Genomic DNA, 13,982 nt, shown 5'->3' on the forward strand with positions numbered 1-13,982 from the left:
AATAGGTTACGAGGTCCAAGATGTAGGGGAATAACAAATCAATAAGGCTTTGTCGGTCAATGTAATGCCATGATTATTGATCTGTAAGAGGAAGGGAACCACTGCAAGCTTTGAACAGAGGAATAACATGAGCCATCTACATTTTAACATGGTCACTCTGGCTGGCTAGAGATGGGCAATGGTGGGAGCAGAGACACCAGTTAGGAGGCCATGAAAATAATCTAGATGAGAGACGACAATAGCATGAATTATGGTGGTAGTTTAGGAAGTGGTAAGAAACAGGCAGAATCTGGACACATTTAGAAGGTGGAGAAGATGGGATTCCTGAGAGACTAGGATATTACAAAAAAAAAAAAAAGAGTTGTCTAAGGATGACTTCAAGGATTTGGCCTGAGCCACTGAAAGAGTGGATTTGCCATAACTGAGATGGGAAAGACTTAAAGAAGCTGGGTCTCTCAGGTGGGGAGAGATCAAGAATTCATGTCTATAACCATTTTATTAAAGTCCCTATGAGTCACTGGAAGAGATGTTAAACAGGCAGTTTTGTATATGTGAGTTTGAAGTTCAAAAGAGAGCTCTGGCTCCAGGCATGTATTTCAAAGTCATCACTACATGCATGGCATTTAGAGCCATTAGGCTGGATAAAGACTAGCAAAGATTTTTGTTTTTACAGAAAAAAAGAAAAGGTCAAGAACTTCCCTGGTGCTCCAGTGGTTAAGAATCTGCTTCCCAATGCAGGGAACATGGGTTTGATCCCCAACTGGGAAACTAAGATCCCACATGCCAAAGGGCAACTAAGCCCACACTGCAACTCCTGCATCCATTCGCCACAACTCGAGAGCCACATGCTGCAAAATACAGAGCGCCCGGGTTCTGGAATCCACAGGCCACAACTAGAGAAGCCCAAGAAACACAACGAAAAATTCTGTGTGCCACAACTAAGACCCAATGCAGCCAATAAATAAATAAGAAAGAAAGGAGAAGGGGTCCAAGAACTAAACCCTAGGGCACACTAATGTTTGGAGATCACAACAATGTAGAGGGACCAAATAAAGAAGAGAAAAGCAGCAGCTAGTAGGGAAAAGGGAAATCAAGGAAATGGAAGTCAAGTCAAAAACTTGTTACCAGACAACAAGTGTAAATAACAGTTTCCAATGCTGTGGACAGGACAAGTAAGCTGAGGACTGACAATTAATCACTGGCATAGCAATGTGGAGGCCACTGTGGACTTGTTTTGGTGGCGTAATGAAGACAGATGCCTCTCTGGAGTGGTTCCAAGGGAAAAGCAGAGGGAAGAATTTGGAAGAAAAAAAATTTACACAACTTTTTCAAGGAATTCTTCTTGAAATGGAGACAGATGTAGAGTAGCTGGAGAGGAGTGGCACCAAAAGAATGATTTTCCTCTTAAAATGGAAGAAATAAGATTTTAAGAGGAAAATGTTGATGGTAGGTTGATGGAAAAGGTCTAGTAGAGGGAAAAGTTGATGATGCAGAGAGAGAAAGAAAGGAGCATGGGTGAAGGAATAAAGGTGAAAGTTGCTCAGTCATGTCCAACTCTTTGCGACCCCATGGACTCTACAGTCCATGGAATTTTCCAGGCCAGAATATTGGAGTGGGTAGCCTTTCCCTTCTCCAGGGGATCTTCCCAACCCAGGGGTCAAAGCCAGGTCTCCCGCATTGCAGGCAGATTCTTTACCAGCTGAACCACCAGGGAAACCACGTCAGAGCAAACTGGAAGTAATGAGACTGTAGGATCTCATGTGTAAATGGGTTGTCTTTACTAGAACCACCTAGAATTTATACATAAGAACAAGGAGAAGGCAGAGTGCATGAAGGCAGGTACATAGCTACGTGATGGAAGTTTTAAGAAGTCCTCTTCTGGTTCCTTTAATTTCTAGAAGAAACAGGAAGCAAGACCATGATCTGGGAATGCAGATGGAACAGGAGGCATGACAAGTGTGAGATGGGGGGGGCCCTTCCCCTCAGAACAAGCTAGGCTCTCCCCTGTCACTGGACCCAGTATGTGCGTTTCCTTTTCCTGAGAAGTCTCTTCTCTTAGGTCATCACACAGATTCTTTCTTGTCATCATTCAGATCTCAACTCTACCATCATCTTCTTCCTAGACCACCCCAACCAAAGCAGATGCTGGAAAGTACTTTCCATCATATCATGCTATTTATTCTTCTTCATATGAACTTACCACATTTCTTATGTATAGTTTATTTTCTATCACACACAGTAGGTTTTAAGCTCCTCAATGGCAAGGGCTGTCCATTTTGTTCACTGCTTTATCTCCAACGCCAAAAAGAGGGCATGGCACCTGCTAGGTATTCAATTACAGGTACCATGGACTACACTCTGGAGATCTTAACCTCCCCAGAGAAATGTCATCTACATGGGACATCTGCTTAGAGCAGGCTTCTCAAAACCACATAAATACAGGATCTAGGAGAGAGGTGAAATAGTAAACCTAGTTGTGTTCCTGTTGTCAGCATATGAATAATAAAAATTAAACCTTGCTGTCTCCCTGCTCTTGCTGAGATTATCTGGAAAAACACTAAAACCAGTGATAACCTGGTTTGGCACATGACTTGCACTAACCTCTAGCTATGACACTGAAACAACAATTCAATTTTCAAAGCCTACCCAAAAAACATGATTAGTAATGAGGACTCCAAATCTGTATCTCTTTTCATTTTCTCTCTTGTAGGATTATTTTTGCCTCTTTAAATGTTGCTAAATAGACACTAGAGAAAATAAAGGGAATTTTCTGACATTCTGCAAGAAACTCAAGGCATATTACCAGCACTGCATTCAGTCATCAAGGGCCAACTCTTCACCTGGGAGCAGCCAGGGCACCCAGACAGGAGCACTTACCCAACTAGGTTCTCAGGGGAGCTCAATGTCGCACTGATTTCTTAAGAAAAGAACTTCTTTTTTTCCTTTAAAGAGAGTGAGTCATTGCAAGTTGTAATGAGTGCAAATGTCAATTATTTTAGAAATGGTGAATTAAATTTACATGATTTTTTTAAAGTTGCCTTTGGAGCAAGTTACACATTTGACTTATATGGATGACTCTAGTGAAACATTCATGTATACAAAGCTGGGTTCAACCCATTTCTGTAAATGCATGTTTAATAATTTTTATCATTTTTGCTTTATTTTAGGGCAAAACACTGGGAAAGAAGAACCTCCTGATGGCTGATTACACAGCATTTTTCACGAGAAAGAAGCCCACAAATTGGAGGGGACATCGTGTTAATGTGAGCCGTGACTAACATACTCTCTCCATAGACATTTCTCGGTATCTCATTTACCCAAAGTGGCAGAGTCGGATTTACTGGGTTTTGAACTAACTGTATGTTCCCTTTTATGGAAAGTATCAACAGGGATTTTTTTTTTTTTCCATGGCTGGAGGTCTTTTCCTCATCTAAATATTATAAAGTCTGACAAGTCTTTCCAACTTACTTGGGGCATAATCATGCTTGCTACTTGTTAATTAGCAGCAGGGTGATAACTATTAAAAGTTGAAAGAGTTTCCTGGTGCTTGCAACAAGTTTCAACATGATCCCAAGCTTTGTCAATAATCACAAGGGAAAAAAGAAAGCAAAAGGAAAATGCCTCTCCTGAATCCTTTATTTCCGAGAGAAGGATGAATGTTACTGTTATTATATCACTCTCACTTGAAAGACATCTTACCCTCAAAAAAACAAGCCAAATGATAGACCCAGTCATGTGCAAAGAGAAGAATACAGCCCAGCAAGGGAGCCAGGAGACTTGGGTTCTATGAGAAATTCTCCTATTACTCCCTGTGCCTTTAAAAGTCTTGTCTAACATCTCTGGACCTCAGTTTCCTCGGGATTGGAGGAAGGATTACAGGCTATGAAACACGTCCCAGTTCTAAAATTGTATTTTCACTAATCAATTTAAATTCTTGAATAAAATATTTACAAAACACTCCTGAAAGCCTGGTCATTATAGTTCGTCTCTTACAGTAGGCAAATAGCTCAGTGGTTTAATAGCTACTATCAAATAGTGTTGATTAGCCACTTCTCAAGTTTAGAATATTTGAGCTTTATGTATATTATCTCATTTCATCGTCTGAACAGTCTTGCAAAAATACATTATCACTGTTTTCTTGACAAGCTAGAAAGAAAGAGAATGAAGGAGACAGACGAAGTGACTTGCTTAAGGTCAAAATGGAGGTGTTACAACCAACACCCAGGAGAAGTATCTGTCCCTATCGCTCCACTTGGAATTAAAACTTACCAGTACAAGCCAGTTATTAATACTACATAGGAAACAGAAGCAAGCAGTGGCCGTGGAGAGAATTTTCTTTAAAAAACCCAAGTAAAGAAAGATTACAAATGTTTCCCATAAACTCAGATAATATATCACATTACTTTACTAAGTTGGGATTTTCCCCCACAATTAAATTCACTATTCCTCAGAAGAGTCAGTCTACAATAAATTTGTCTGCAGTGGCGAATTTCTGAAAATAAATATTAAACACAACTACTGGAATCTCTGTAGTGTGTTATCAAAATAATGAGATATAAATACTCAATTTATATACCACATACCTATTAACACACAAAAAAAATACACACAGCATCCCCAGACCTGAAACAGAATTTATATTACTCAAGAAAAAGAAACAAGAAGTAGAATCTTAGGAGAGTTTAAGTATAAAGGTTACTGTCAACACGCAGCAGTACCATCAGAAACCTTACTCCAAACTGTAGAATAGCCAAAGCGAACATAACCCCAAAGAGAGACCTTGTATTTTATTTCCAGAAGTAATAATTTGCAGGCCTAGTACCACTCTAGTAGAAAAGTGATAAAGTTTGAACTTCATCAAAAAGCATTAAAACATATTTTTAAAGACCATAAAACCATCGACAAAAATAACGGCAAATCAAGCTGCAGTACTTGCCGCTCTGCATCGCACCAAATCAAAGAACGAACAAGTAACATCTAAATGTCAAGAAGTTCATATAACTGACTCATTTAATTCTTGCAAAAATCCTGTAAGTTAAACCCAGTTTTATAGGTGAGGAAAGAGAAATTCAGAGAAATAAGTCACCTGAGTACAGAAGACCTGGATGGTGGGTTAGCTCCTTGCTCTGCTGTTATTTCTGAAGCAGCAACACAAAAGCAAGGTGTATTACGGGACTAATAGACAAATATATTTAAGCCATTAAGAACTAGGAGAAGTCTTATAAAAATTATACATAGAACTTTCCTAAAAAACCAATTTTTATTGCCCTCTTCCACTCATATCCAATATGCAATAAGAACTAACTTGGGAATTTAATATTAACACACACGAACACACACACAAAAAAAGGGTGGTGGGGGGGAGAAAGGAAGGACATAGGGAGAGAGAGAGAAAACAGAGAGAAGACACATTTTCTAAGTTAGCTAAAAGAATCTGTTCTCTTCTCTGGACTAGAGATTGTGATGGCAAAATGCAACTGTACAGAGTAGGTTAAAGAATGAGGTCTGGTAATCCAGCTAACCACTGGAATCTGTGCTTCCATGTCAAGGGCATGGGTTCAATCCCTGGTCAGGGAACTAAGATACCATAAGCCATGCTGTGTGGCCATAAATAAATGATAAAAGTGAAGATCAAAAAAAAAATAAGAATGAGATCAGAAATACTAAGATAAAACGATTAAAATCACCTATTAAAACTGCTAGGATTTCATGGTACTTTAAAGAGTGATCTATAGTTTCACTGGTTATGGAGGTAACAGAAAATATTTATAAAACCAATTCTACCTTAATTCAATTTGAAAGAAAAAATTGATACCTAATCCAAACTAGTCTAAATCTCATTTTTAGTATACATATGAATTAATATTCCCCTTTAGTCACCTCACTATGAAAATTATTTTCTTAACCCTCCTCAAGAACATGGCAATTCCCTAAGTAATCTGAGTTTACAAATAATCTACAATAAGATCAAATGGACTCAACTATTTCCTCTTATCCCAACACTCTTTGTTAAACCTGCTCTTGCTTGTACCAACCCTTCCAACATGATTCCCTTAGTGGAGCATCCCGAGGAGTATCATGATGAGGAATGTGGACACATGGTATCTGAGTGTGTGCTGCGCTAAGTTGCTTCAGCTGTGCCCGACTCTTTGTGACCCCGTGGACTGCAGCCCACCAAGCTCCTCTGTCCATGGGATCCTCCAGGCAAGAATACTGGAATGGGTTTCCATGCCACTCCATGGATCCCATTCCTCCTCCATCCCAATCCATGGATCGAACTAATGTCTCCTGTGTCTCCTGCATTGCAGACAGATTCGCTACGACTGAGCCACCGGGGAAGCCCCGAGGTATCTGAGATCCACCCCTAAATGAAAATCCCATTATCTGGACTATTTACCCTGTTACTAAATAGATCTCCACAATCATGGTCTTTTTATATATATTACCATGGAAGTTAGTCATGAAACTCTATGTGTGTATATATGAATTGTGAATGTTTCTTACTGTTTATCTATGGAAGTGATCTGTTTGCAAGCAACTTCACCAGTCTACAAGCAGTTGAACTGGTCTTGAAGAGTCAAGAAGTAGACTCAAGTAAAGAAACGCCCTGAAATAAATTGTGTTATTATGAAACTTAAAACACTCACTGACCAAAATTGAGCAGAAAAAAATAAATCTACATTTAAAATACTTCAATCTGGAAATACTAAATTACTAAAGGAAAAATTAATCTGAAACACCAAAAAGACATACAAAGTATTCTCCCATTTAGACAACTTATCTGAGCTCAGAATTAATGGCTTTGAAAGACTGTGCATTTTTCATAATTTGGAAAGAATAGGCATACCAATCTAAAAATGGACAGAGTTTTGCATGTCAGTTATAGCAGAAGAACACAAAAAGACCTGAAATCTATTGTGACTATGTAAGGTATAACTTCAAAGTAATGTAACATCTATTTTAAACCATATTTTAAACTTCTGCAGACAAATATGTGTGGTTCTCAAAGAACTAAGCTTAAGAAACTGTATACTTATCTCCCGGTTGCTATTATTGCTTAAAAGACTTCAGAAGCGCTGTGTTGTAATCCTCCAATTTATGACTGACCCAAGAAAACAGACTGGTTACTTCAGTTCCACAATTTGTGCTGCCCTCCACTTCCACTCCCCTTTTCACTACCTGCCTGTTTTATTTGCCAGACCTGGCTCAAATATATCTTTCAACTATCTGAAATATAAAGACTTTCTTCAAAGTTAGAAAATTTGCCCACTGAGGTTATCAAAAGAAGATGCCTCAGGCTCTCTGGCAACTTCCCAAGGAGGCGTTCCTGAAATATTCTGAGCAATTTCATAATCACTGAAAGAAGTATATACAGTCTTGAAAGTGACTACACTGAATTAGATTCAACCTCCTTTATATAAAAAGTTTTATTTTTTAAAACTGAATTCGTTTCTAGCCATCTGCTTTATAAGTGTATCTTAGTAAGTAAAGATATAAACAAAACATTTTCAGGCATTCCATTTAATCCATATATATAGAGGATCAATGGCTTTTCTAAAAATTTGGAAAAAATAATCTAAATTAACAGGTTGAAGGAAAGGGATAAATGAGGAAATTAGGACTAAATATACACACTACTAGATACAAACATAATCAACAAGGATTTACTGTATAACACAGGGAATTCTACTCAATACTCTGTAATAACCTTTATGGGAAAAGAATCTGAAAAAGGAATAAATATGTATGTACATAAAACTAAACCACTTTGTTGAACACCTGAAAATAGCACAACATTGCAAATCAACTATGCTGAGTTGCTTCAGTCATGTCCAACTCTTTGCAATCCCATGGACTGTAGCCCGCCAGGCCCCTCTGTCCATGGGATTTTCCAGGCAAGAATACTGGAGTGGGTTGCCATTTCCTCCTCCTGGGTATCTTCCTGACCCAGGGATCGAACTTGCATCTCTTATGTCTCCTGCACTGGCAGAGGACCAATGCACTGGCACTAATGCCAAAAGAAAATAAAACACTTGATCCACTTTTAAAAATTAACATGAGGACCTTATTTATGTAGGGCAATTATTTATGGGGACAATAAAAAGTTGGACAAAGCAATCAACTTTGTTAAGTAAGCCCACTAGGAGGAAATGTCAACTGAAAGCAGAAAGAATATAGCTTGTTAAAACAGCAGCCTGAAGCTCCAATACTCTGGCCACCTGATGCGAAGAACTGACTCATCAGAAAAGACCCTGATGCTAGGAAAGATTGAAGGCAGGAGGAGAAAGGGTGACAGAGGACAAGATGGTTGAATGGCATCACCGACTCAACGGACATGAGTTTGAGCAAGCCTCAGGAGATGGACGGGGAAGCCTGGCATGCGGTCGCCAAGAGTCAGATATGACTGAGCAACTGAACTGACTGAACTGAAAACAGCAGCCAATGAGATCCTTTCTTTCCACTACATCAGAAAAGTATCCATTTGAGAAAGCATACCTTCTTTTGTCTACTTCTCTAATAATCTTTCTGTGAAAAATTCACATTATACCAGAGAAAAAAATTATCTAGGTTTTGGTGAGTACCATATACTTCTCTGTCCTACTTGGGGTCTGGCTACTTGGAATCAACCCATCATATCTGGAACTATGTCTAAAACCAGAAGATGGGACTCTACTGTCTTTTCAGCATGCAGACACGACTCAAACAACTATGTGAAAGTCACTGAAGAAACATACAATAATATACTGAGACAGGCAGACAAGATATTAATCAGATTTTGCATCAAGTCTAAATTTCCCTTCAGATTTCCAAAAAATATGTACAGTACTGAAGAGGCCATTTTAACTGGATGCTATCAAACTTGCTGAAGAGAGAAAGCAAGAGAAGGGTGGTTTACAATGTTATCAAATGGAGATACTTCAAACTTTCTGCAAGATCATTTATCTGAAACAAATTCATCAATAATGTCTAGCAGAACAAATAAATATAAGACTGACTGCAAAGTAGACAGATTAATGATAAAAGTATCATTTTCAGTAAAAAGACTCTTCAAACTAAGACTACCATCTTCAATATGCTTCTAACTCCAAATCTGTTCCAAGAAAGGGTTTAATAAGAAGTGGTCATGTGCAAAAGCACTAGTTTTGGAGGACATTAAATGAACTGTGGGGTTCTCAAAATGAACACTCTAAAATGAGTTTACTGGTCATTAATGAAAATGAGATGACTTCAAAGTATTAAAAAAACCACCAATAACCCTCTCATAAGATACAATTTCAATGAATCCTTTCACCATATTCTTACCTACAATTTCCATTACAGCATAACTTTTCAGCAAATTATCATTTAGAGTTTTAAATAATTTGTTTTCTTCATACCTACAACACATAGGCGTATTTCTAGATTTTTTCTTTCTGATCCAAATTACTATTTTTTAAAAAGACAATGGATCTGATACCCAATTGCAAGTAAGCAGTGTTCATTTCCATTTTGCAAGCAAGATGTCCAAAATAAAAAGATAAAGTGCCAATTTCTTAAATCAGTGAGGGTCATGTTAACTTTAGAACTCAGAACTTCTCTATCCTGGAAATGGAAGATGGTATTAATCATCTGATGTTAATTTCTCACATACATAACAGTTCTTGTCACTACATGGATCACAGGCTCTTTATAACAAACACCCTACAGATCTTTAATTGGTAGCTAGGAAACATGCTTTTCCTAATCATCGAGTCTCTTTTAAATATTATAGTTTTAAATACTCATTTAGGGAAACTAATGAGGGAAGCTATGAGAGGGATAAAGAAGGTATGTTGTTTTCAAAATTAAAAATTTCAGGACATTCGTCCAGCAGGCATAAAATAACATAAAACAAATAACTAGATAATCAAACAATAAAAGCAAAGTAGAGAGAATATGAAGGCTTTTTTAGAAACTATTACTGCACATATGCAATAATTACTTCCATCAAGACTTTTATTATACATTTGTTTTTATGGAATCATAATGCACAAGTGCATGCTATTGTTTAAACACATTCACCACACACCCCATAACAGAATATGATGACAATATGTATTAAGGATAATACAGAAAATGTGACTAAATGCATTCTGTATTATGGTTCCATAATACAGCATGCAAATGGTTCTGACTAAGCAGACACAGGAGACGGTCGTTAGTGTACACGCTGTGAATGTATATTATGAATAATGCATAAAACTTGGCTAAATCCTAATGAGTCCATTGACATCCTATGGGGTCCAAAGGAGGCTCGGATCCCAAAGCCCTGGCACATTTCTACCCACCAATCATTATAAAAAAACAATACCATGAAAACAAAGGACGTTAAACTACACAAATGCACTCTCATTCTAGGTAAAGGTTTTGAAAGAAGCATAAAAATGGGAAGAAACTTTGAAAAGAGAGTTAAAAGTCCACCTTACATCATCACCCCACTTACAGTTTTTCAAAATTACCCACTGCAATTTAAACGGGACAAAAGCTGCAGTTGAAGGTTTGATATTATTTCTTTTCTCTGGGTTTCTTCAGGGAGCTGCTATTACAAGGGAGCTCTGAGCCATCCCTAAGAAGTGACCAAACTCTTAGACCATGGCGGTAGCAAGTCTTCCTGCTTTGAAAGAGTAAACGTTTACAAAATGAATTACGGTCCATTAAATAAGGAAACGATAGATGTGTCTGAAAGCAGGCTTTATGGTAGAAATACCTTCAAAATCTAGTTTTTACACAGCTTTTCAAGGAATCAAAAAGAACGCCATGAATATGTTCTTGCAGCACATTTTAAAAAATTAATGTTTTTTGGAATAGCCACTAAATACTCTTAAAAACCGAGTCCTTGCAAAGAGAAAACATATGGATTATCCCTACAAGAGTATACCCCCAAGATGAACACCTATAGGAACATGATCGGCATGATCGCTGAGCCAAGATGCAGAGCCGAGCAAGCTGTGCTTCGAATGCACAAATTAGGTATATGCCAAAGGCCGGGCCACCCAAGCCTCTGCTCGGAGTGGGAGTGGCAAAGCCAGACAGCTGCTCTTTCGTGGTGCTCCCAGGGGCGGGTGGGAAACGGGCATTCTGAGAGCACATCCCCAGGGTACCGTGCAGAAAAGAGGAGAGGGCTGGTCACTTGGGGAAGCAGCCAGCCAAGAAAAACCCTGAACTCTCAGAAAACACGCAAGGGGGAAACGCTGCAGTGGGAGCCAGAGTTAAAGTTCTGGGATGGAGTTCTTGACAATCTGCCCAGCTCCCTGCCATTTTCCCAGCTGTTTTCCAGGTAGGAGGACCAGGCACAGTCAAGGCCAGGGCTGAAGCAGGAAGCTGCCACAGAGCCGAAAGCCTATTAATGCATCCACACCTCCATCACTGAATTCCAAAACGCAGGTCATTTACCATCCCACATTTGGGCTAAAATCAGCCCATGGCTTTGCTGTAATGGTAATTTTTTGCCTCTGTGGACTGAGGATTCCCAGGAAGACCCCTTCTCCATGATAACACTGCCGTATTTTTCCATCTCTCACTACCAGTACAGCCAGAAATTCTGACTCTGAACAGTTGTGAAAAACAGCCCTTCCTAAGTTTCTATTTAAAGTACAAATACTCCTGGGTATAGTTAAATAAGAAAAATTATGATGATAAATTTCTGTTTGCTTGACGATCTAGGACAATGGAGGAGCCCTGCATGCTTGGGTTAGACACTGGGCGATTTAAAGATAAGGGTAAAAGGTGAACGATGGGACGTGCTGACATTCACTCAGGTTTTCTGATCAGACTGCCTCCAGCCCAGCCAGGGATCCTGTGATGAGGAATTAAGACTTTCAGTGGTGACTTAAAAGTTTAAAACTTTCTGGGCACTGGGTTATTGTTTGTATTTACACTTGGGTAAGCACTGTCATTGCTGCTAGAGCATGAAGTATGAAAATCATACAGAAAAATAAGATATCTGCTATAACCACTTCTGCTGTTTTCCTTGTTCTGAAATCTGCCTCTTATCAAGGGCAATAGAACAGAGTTGAGTTCCTGATATAACAATTCCATCAAGCTATTCTGCCTCTCAAAACCATTCTCCACCACAGCTTGTCCCGGCGGCGACACTATAAGCGACTGACAATTGCTTGCCTCCCCCACCCCAGCCCCCCAGAGTTGCTTCACCCCTCCCAGCTGCCACCAAAAGAAAACAGAAAGTCTCTCAGCAGCACTTTGCTTCTCAGCAGGAAGCCGGGACTGTTTGTGATATCCATTTTGATACAAACCTAAATTAGGCCTCTGGAAATAGGTAATGCATAAAAAGAAGCGTTTTGTGTCACCAAATTATTATTATAGGTTACTGTTAACCCTTGGAAGATAGAGGTGAGCCCGGCAGCTCCCCACTGAGGTGACGATTGGTCTTGAAATCACAGGCCCTACCCTCAGAAGATGGTTCAGGTGAGCTTGCGATGAGGCAAACTATCTGGTTGACCTAGAGGACTGTGATAGCTGGTTTAAGTGGGGAAGCTGAGAGCGAGGCCAGTTAAACAAAAGGACCAGCACAGCGTGTCGAGCCAGCGGTCTGCTGGCACAAGTTTTAACAGCTGACAGAGCCTGGAGATGGAGGAAAACGAGAACGGTCACGATACTTTACTATCAGGCAGATTTAAGACTCTTCCAAAGTTCTCCTCACAAAGACACGTAGAGGGGGCAAAGGTTCAGAGCAACACTATTTTTTTAAAAGGTCGTTTGTGATAAAACTGCTAACTAGTCCTGTTGAAATAATAAATTAGAATATTGAATATACTGAGGTTTCTGTATTTCTTCATATAGTTTTTTGGGTTTTTTTAAAACTTTTTATTTTATATTAGAGTATAGCCAATTAACAATGTCATGATAGTTTCAGGTGGACAGAAAATGGATTCAGCCACATATATTATTAACACATGAACCCATTCTCCCCCAAACTCCCCTCCCATCCAGGCTGCTACATCACATGGAGCAGAGTTCCTATACTCTACAGTAGGACCTTGTTGGTTATCCATTTTAAATGGAACAGTGTCTTCATGTCTATCCCAAACTCCCTACCTCCTCCCCCAACTCTTCCCCACTAGCAACCATAAATTCATTCTCTAAATCCATGAGTCTGCTTTGTTCTGAAAATTCCCTGCTCAAAAATTTAAATTGCTGGTCCATAATTAAGATTCGAAGAAATCTAAGAACTTAGCCTCAAACTACTCCTACATTAAATCATTTTACTTTTCCTATTTAACCTCTGCAATATTTGATTCTCTCATTCTTCTTTCTGTATGACTACATTAAAATAAGCAACATTTATCATGTTAATAATTATAAATATAACTGGATTCAAGGATCCAAATCAAAGGCCACGTTCTATCAACCTTGATTAGTGAAAGGAACATAAAGAATCATGCAAAACATCCTCTCATCTTTCAGCTCAGCTCAGCTTACTTTCCAATTAATAACTGTACTACAGTCATCATCATATCATACAATAACTTGGATTTTCCTTCCTCCTCATGCATTTTTATTCTAGGTTTTGATAAAAATTATCATGTGAGACTGGCTTATCTCATTAAAATAAACCGACATGACTGAGTTCATATCTCTTGAGACAGTCAAAATAATGCAAAATGTAATTCCTCAAATTGGGATAACCGGTATTTACTGAATAAATAACTAAATAAGTAAAGCTTTTTCAAAGGGAGTATCACAGGTTTATGATGAAGAGTAACAGAAATATTCTGCAACTGGTTTCATGGAAAAAGAAAACAGCTAATACGAACAACCAAAGTTTTATAGGAAGTTGAGGAGACGATGGATACCAGCCAAATTTCATAGCTGCAGTTTTTAGCTGAGTCTCTAAATTTGAAGGCAGAGTAAATGTTCCTCTCTCCTTTCCTAGACACAACCCATAAAATGACAGGCTCTTTTTAATGTCTAAGAATGCTGTTTAGGTCTCATCGGAGTCAGCA

At 38.8% G+C, this 13,982-nt stretch overlaps 1 protein-coding gene across 10 annotated transcripts in view; it reads right to left on the reverse strand.

Moving 5' to 3' along the window:
- Window positions 1-13,982, reverse strand: part of SOX5 (SRY-box transcription factor 5) — a 1,103,086-nt gene that overhangs the window by 1,061,803 nt on the left and 27,301 nt on the right. The window lies entirely within an intron of this gene.

The sequence above is a fragment of the Cervus elaphus genome, chromosome 22 (assembly GCF_910594005.1).
Source record: "Cervus elaphus chromosome 22, mCerEla1.1, whole genome shotgun sequence".
Lineage (NCBI taxonomy): Eukaryota > Metazoa > Chordata > Mammalia > Artiodactyla > Cervidae > Cervus > Cervus elaphus.